At 46.2% G+C, this 7,933-nt stretch overlaps 1 pseudogene; it reads right to left on the bottom strand.

Annotated features, from left to right (window-relative positions):
* Nucleotides 1-677: 677 nt before the first annotated feature.
* LOC137758942 (myelin expression factor 2 pseudogene) lies at nucleotides 678-3,715 on the bottom strand (annotated as a pseudogene).
* Nucleotides 3,716-7,933: the final 4,218 nt, after the last annotated feature.

Genomic DNA, 7,933 nt, shown 5'->3' with positions numbered 1-7,933 from the left:
TCTTAGCAGTTCACCTTAATGGCTGGAAACTAGACAGAAAGTTGGGAGTAGTCTGCCTATTATTATACTTGGGGATTGCAACATTATTAGTTCTATATGAACTTGGAATTATTGGAAATAATAAAATAAGGGGCTGTGGAGGTTAATGTTAATAGTGTTATGTGGAAAATGTGAATGATGGGGAAGGGCAGAGAAGGAAAACTCCACTTCTTCATTTAAGTCAAATAAAAAATATTCTGAACTTTAGAATCTAAAACTTACAATAATTCTTTATCACCAACAAAAAAGTAATTTAAAAGCAACCAAAATCATATCCTAATTTGTCTGAGCCCTTTCTTTTCAAGGACAATTACATATATTAAACAGAAGTTTTGAAAAAACCATCTATGTTTTACCTTACAATATGTTGATAAAAGCTGGGGACACTTGAACAAACAAATCCCACTACGTAGAACTGAAAACAACATGAAAATGGCTTATTTCATTAAAAACAGCATAACCATTCATTTAAACTGAATGACCAGACTTGCTGTCTTTAAAAATCCAAACCTGAGATTAACAAAAATCAGAGTATATTTAACACTATACTGTTAAAAGCTGGTGGGAGTTTTTAAAGTACATTTTTACAACTTTTGTAAGCATACAGTATTACTTTAAAAAATGACTTTTACTAGGAGATTCAGCAAAACAGACATAAGAATGTTCCAACTGTGGTTTCAAATTATGCATTATGATCCAAGCGAACATCAATTTCTCTGCCAGTGATTTTTATGTCATTCATTATTCTGCAGCCTTTTTCAGCTGATCCTGGGGAATCAGATCTGACTGTTCCACAGCCTTTTGACTTTCCATTCTCCATTTTTATTTCTGCAAATATTACATGACATTTCTGACAAATATCTGGTTGCCTTTGGAGCCTATTCTGTCTCTCATTCCACTTCCCATCAGACCTGATAAAAATCCTTGATCCATATTGATAGTCCTTTCCAGGATAGCTCCTATACCTGGTCCCATTCTGTCAAAGCTGGAACTCATCCAATCCAGTCCCATCCCCATTCCTCCAGTCACGCTGTTCATGCCACCCATTCCACCACCAAGTCTACCAAAGGAATCTCCAAAGCCTCGATTTATTCCAATATCACCACGTCCAAAATCTCTCTCCATGCTACTAGTCATCGCACCACGGTATAGCTCTCTCATTTGACCAACTCCTCCAAATCCTCCCATGTTATTCATTGCTTCCAGACCACCAAACCCAATTCCTCCTCCAATTCTATTCATTGCTCCAAAACCTGGACCATCCATTCCCATACCACTTGGACCTAAATTTCCCATTCCACCACCTATGTTCAACTGGCTGGCACTGATAGGCTGTCCACATGGACCAAGTCCCATTCCAATGCCTCCAAGACCACATGGTAATTGTGGTGTTTTACTATCATGTGAACGGTAGTCTTCATGAGGGACAGACTTGTCATCCATTTTCACATGCATAGGTCTATCAAAGAAAACCTGCCCCTTGAACATAGAAATTGCTTGAACTGCTTCAATTGCCTGTTCATAAGTGACTGTGCCCATTCCTCTGCTCTTGCCATCTTTGTCTTTAATATCTGCCCGATTTACAGTTCCAGCTACGCCGAACACTTCCTTTGGCTCCTTCCAACCAACTTTGAAGTCACGATTAGCAACAAAAATTGTGGAACCAAGTCTATCAGCCTGCAAATTACTGATAACCTCAGGAGGAACGTTTGGATTATTGAGAATGGAAGGTGGTAAATTCATCAATCCCAATTCCACGTCGGGTACCAGTCCTCCTGGAAATGATCCTCCTGTTGGTTGCAATGTCCTACGAGCATTTTCTCCATCAGGATCCTCTTTGATATTCACGGGTCTTCCACTAAGATCATATTTGTTCATAGTTTCTAGTGCTTTCTTGACAAATTCTTCATCCTTGAGTTCAACCACACCACAACCCCTTGATTTTCCTTCCGCATCCTTAAAGAGCTCCACGTATGTAACCTGACCCAACTTTTCCTCTCATTAGATCTTCAATGGTTTGCCATTTCATGTCATATGGGATGTTGCTAATAAAAACTCTGTTACGATTTGGACCCTTCTTTTCTCCAGTGCCTGAATTCTTGTCTTTTGAATGAGGATGAAATCCATTGGCCCTCTTATTTCCTATAGATTTTTCTTTTAATTCAGGTTTCTCTTCTTTGATTCACCATTCTCCATTTTAACGCCATTGGAGCTGCCGTTGTGCTGCGGCGGCTGCTTCTCCTGCACGGCTGGGTGAGGTTTTCCCCGGTGGCTCCACGGGCTGTGGATGCGGGCTGTCGTCGCCAGCGGCCCTAAGCACCTTGGGCTTGTCGCGTCGGCCATCCCACCGCCAAGGCCTCCGCCTCTGCCGCCTGTGTTGAGGGGCCCTGAGCGCTACAGTAGTGGCGGCGGCGGGCTAAAAGTTTTTTTAAAAAAGACATTTCCTCAAGTCCATTCTCTAGTAGGTCTGTGTCTTTATTCCCGTCATGCGGGTGGCATGGACATATATACACTACTAAACGTAAAATAGATAGCTAGTGGGAAGCAACCGCATAGCACAGGGAGATCAGCTCGGTGCTTTGTGACCACCTAAAGGGGTGGGGTAGGGAGGGTGGGAGGAAGGGAGACGGAAGAGGGAAGAGATATGGGGATATACGTATATGTATAGCTGATTCACTTAGTTATAAAGCAGAAACTAACACACCATTATAAAGCAATTATACTCCAATAAAGATGTTAAAAAAAAAGAAATTTCCATTGTCAATTCGTTTTTGAAAACAAAGAAAATTCGAAGTTTTAAATTTAAGAAAAATGGAGAGAAACAAGCAAAATAATGCCATATGTGGGCTGCCCATATCTGAGCCAGAGGTGCCCCTATCACCTATGGTCTCAGTGATTCCACTTTGCTCTTGTTCTGGAAGCCCCACGGGCAGGTCAGATCAGTAAGCAGCAAAGTGCCCTTTATTGCCTAACGACAGGAACACAGCTCAGACCAACCTGAACAGTACAAACATGCAGTAAAGATCAGCCCCTGAGGATCTGTACAGACATTTCAGAGTTGGGCAAGGGATAACGCTGGTTGACAAAACTTTTCATGAATTAAGATGGCACTCTCTGTAAAGGCTCTCCTCTATATTTTAACACTCGGAATCATCTCTCTGAATGCTCTAACCAGCTTGCAATGCAATTTTCTCATCCTAAAAAATGGGACCAATTATACAAGTCTTGCCTACTTAAGAGATTGTATATAATTTGAGTACAACAAGGATGGTAAATATATGGCAAGATTATGTCCCTGATAGTGAAGGTGATGATGATGATGATGATGATAACAGTGTGCAAGGCACTGTTGTATATTAGGATTATTAATTTAATCCTCTGACAACCCAGTGAGGTAGATACTATTATCATTGGCATTTTATAAATATGAAAACTAAGGCACAGAAAAGTTAAGTAAATGCCCAGTGCTACATGGCTGAAAAGTGGCAGAGCTGGGAGCATTCCTGCTGAGCCTCAGAATGCTTGTCCCTAGAGTGATCCAAGAAGCCCCTACCAATTGATCAAGTTGTCACGCAGATTAAAATCTATTATCCCAACTCTAGCCTAATTCAATGCCTGGTACAAAAGAGGTCCTTTTACCCTGATTAAGTATCAGCTCCCTTTCATCCAGCTTCATGATGTGTTACGAAGATCAAATCACCAGATGGGTATGGGCAGTGCAGCTCAACCTTCGCCCTAGTGGCATTTGGGGCTGGATCATTCTTTGCTGTGGAGGCTGCCCTGTGCTCTTTATGGTATTTAGCAGCATCCCTTGTCTCTCCCCACGAGATACCAGTAGCACACTCATACCATTCCCCTTTGCCAGCTGTGACAACAAAAAGTCTAAGTCCATTGCCAAATGTCACCTGGGCGGGGGGGAGGGACTGTCCCCGGTTGAGACCCACTGGTGTAAGGGATGATTAGTCAAATTCCTCCCCCTGGGCCCAAGGTGAGTCACCCCGGTTTCTCACGGCGGATGGAACTCTCATTGTGGAACGGAACATGGAACACAGTGGGTGTAACTCCCAATATAGAACAGAACATGGAACACGGTGGGTGGAAATCCCACTATGGAACGGAACATGGAACATGGCGGGTGGAACACCAGTTGTGGAACGGAACATGGAACACAGCGGATGGAACTCCCATTGTGGAACGTAACATAGAACATGGCAGATGGAACTCCCCTTGTGGAACGGAACATGGAACACAGCGGAGGGAACTCCCATTGTGGAACATAACATGGAAAACGGCGGATGGAACTCCCATTGTGGAACGGAACATGGAACATGGCGGATGGAATTCCCACTGTGGAACAGAACATGGAACACAGCAGGTGGAACTCCCATTGTGGAACGGAACATGGAACACGGCGGGTGGAACTCCAATTGTGGAACGGAACATGGAAGACGGCACATGGAACTCTAATAGTGGAACGGAACATGGAACAATGCGGATGGAACTCTCATTGTGGAACGGAACATGAAACATGGTGGATGGAACTCTCATTGTGGAACGGAACATGGAACACGGCGGATGGAACTCCCACAGTGGAACGGAATGTGGAACACACACGGTGGACGGAGCTCTCATTGTGGAACGGAACATGGAACACACAGAGCGATGGAACTCTCATTGTGGAACGGAACATGGAACACAGCGGACGGAACTATCATTGTGGCACAGAACATAGAACACACACGGTGGATGGAACTCTCATTTTGGAACGGAACATGGAACACGGCAGATGGAACTCTCATTGTGGAAAGCAAAATGGAACACACACGGCGGATGGAACTCTCATTGTGGAACGGAACATGGAACATGGCCGATGGCACTCTCATTGTGAATCGGAACATGGAACTCACACGGCGGATGGAAGTCTCATTGTGGAACGGAACATGGCACACACACAGCAGATGGAACTCTCATTGTGGAACGAAACATGGAACACACACGGTGGATGGAACTCCCATTGTGGAACGGAATATGGAACACACACAGCGGATGGAACTCTCATTGTGGAAAGGAACATGGAACACACACGGCGAATGGAACTCTCATTGTGGAACGGAACATGGAACACGGTGGATGGAACTCTCATTGTGGAATGGAGCATGGAACACGGCGGATAGAACTCTCATTGTGGAATGGAACATGGAACACGGCGGGTGGAACTCCCATTGTGGAACGGAGCATGGAACATGGCGGATAGAACTCTCATTGTGGAATGGAACATGGAACACGGCGGGTGGAACTCCCAGTGTGGAACAGAACATGGAACACGGGGGGTGGAACTCCCATTGTGGAACGGAACATGGAACACGGCGGATGGAACACCCATTGTGGAACAGAACATGGAACATGGCGGGTGGAACTCCCATTGTGGAACAGAACATGGAACATGGGGGATGGAACTCTCATTGTGGAACGGAACATGGAACACGGCGAGGCGAACTCTCATTGTCGAACGGAACATGGAACACGGCAGGTGGAACTCTCATTGTGAAATGGAACATGGAACACGGCAGATGGAACTCTCACTGTGGAACGCAACATGGAACACTGCGGGTGGTACTCTCATTGTGGAACAGAACATGGAACACGGCGAGGCGAACTCTCATTGTCGAACGGAACATGGAACACGGCAGGTGGAACTCTCATTGTGAAATGGAACATGGAACACGGCAGGTGGAATTCTCATTGTGGAATGGAAAATAGAACATGGCTGGTGGAACTCTCATTGTGGAATGCAAAATGGAACACCGCGGGTGGTACTCTCATTGTGGAACGGAACATGCAACAAACACGGTGGATGGAATTCTCATTGTGGAACGGAACATGGAACATGGCGGATGGAACACCCATTGTGGAGAAGAACATGGAACACGGCGGGTGGAACTCTCATTGTGGAATGGAACGTGGAACACGGCGGGTGGAATTCGCATTGTGCAATGCAATATGGAACACGGCGGGTGGAACTCTCATTGTGGAACGGAACGTGGAACACGGCGGGTGGAATTCGCATTGTGCAATGCAATATGGAACACAGCGGGTGGTACTCTCATTGTGGAACGGAACATGGAACACGGCGGGTGGAACTCTACTTGTGGAACAGAACATGGAGCACGGCAGGGGGAACTCTCATTGTGGCACGCAACATGGAACACGGTGGGTGGAACTCTCATTGTGGAATGGAACATGCAACACGGTGGATGGAACTCTCATTGTGGAACGCAACATAGAACACGCCGGGTGGAACTCTCATTGTGGAACAGAACTTGGAACACGGCAGGTGGAATTCTCATTCTGGAATGGAACATGGAAGAAGCTGGGTGAATTTCCTGTACTAGAACGGATCATGCAACACGGCGGCTGAAAATCCCATAATAGAACGGAACGTGGCCACGGTGGGTGGAACTCCCATTATGGAACGGAACATGGAACACAGCAGATGGACCTCCTCTTGGGGAACGGAATATGGAACACAATGGATGGAACTCCCATTGTGGAACGGAACATGGAACACGGCGGGTGGAACTCTCATTGTGGAACGGAACATGGAACACGGCGGGTGGAACTCTCATTGTGGAACCGAACATGGAACACGGCGGATGTAAATCTCATTGTGGAACGCAACATGGAACACTGCAGGTGGTACTCTCCTTGTGGAATGGAACATGGAACACGGCGAGGGGAAGTCTCATTGTGGAACGGAACATGGAACACAGCAGATGGAACTCTCATTGTGGAACAGAACATGGAACACAGCGGATGGAATTCTCATTGTGGAACGGAACATGGAACAAGGTTGGTGAAACTCCTATAATAGAACAGAACATGGAATACGGCAGGTGGAACTCCCATAATAGAAAGGAATATGGAACACGGCGGGTGGAAATCACATACTGGAACAGAACATGGAACACGGGAGGGGGAACTTCTATTATGGAACGGAACATGGAACACGGTGGGTGAAACTCCCACTGTGGAACGGAACATAGAACACGGCGGATGGAACTCCCATTGTGGAATGGAACATGGAACACGGCAGGTGGAACTCCCATTTTGGAACAAAACATGTAACACGGCGGATGGAAAACCCACTATAGAACGGAACATGGAACAGGGCAGGAGGAACTCCCATTATGAAACGGAACATGGAACACGGCAGGGGGAACTCCCACAGTGGAACGGAACATGGAACACGGCGATGGAACTCCCATTGTGGAACGGAACATGGAACATGGCAGATGGAACTCCCATTGTGGAACGGAACATGGAACACGGCGAATAGAACTCCCATTGAGGAACGGAACATGGAACACGGCGGATGGACCTTGATTGTGGAACGGAACTTGGAACACGGCGGGTGGAACTCTCATTGTGGAACGGAACTTGGAACACAGTGGATAGAACTCTCATAGTGGAAGAGAACATGGAACACAGCGGATGGAACTCTTAATAGTGGAACATAACATGGAACACGGCAGATGGAACTCTCATTGTGGTTCGGAGCATGGAACGCGGTGGATGGAACTCTCATTGAGGAACGGAACATGGAACACACACGGCTGATGGAACTCACATTGTGCAACAGAACATGGCACACGGCGGATGGAACTCTCATTGTGGAACGGAACAAGGAACACTCACAGAGGAAAGAATTCTCATTGTAGAACGGAACATGGAACACACAAGGTGGATGGAACTCTCACTGTAGAACGGAACATGGAGAACACACGGCGGATTGAAGCCTCAGGGTGGAACGGAACATCGAACACGTCGGATGGAACTCTCATTGTAGAACGGAACATGGAACACGGCGGGTGGAACTCCCATAATATAACGGAAC

This window comes from Eschrichtius robustus, chromosome 2, assembly GCF_028021215.1.
Source record: "Eschrichtius robustus isolate mEscRob2 chromosome 2, mEscRob2.pri, whole genome shotgun sequence".
In the NCBI taxonomy this organism is placed as follows: domain Eukaryota; kingdom Metazoa; phylum Chordata; class Mammalia; order Artiodactyla; family Eschrichtiidae; genus Eschrichtius; species Eschrichtius robustus.
This window is presented reverse-complemented; position numbering and strand designations above follow the sequence as displayed.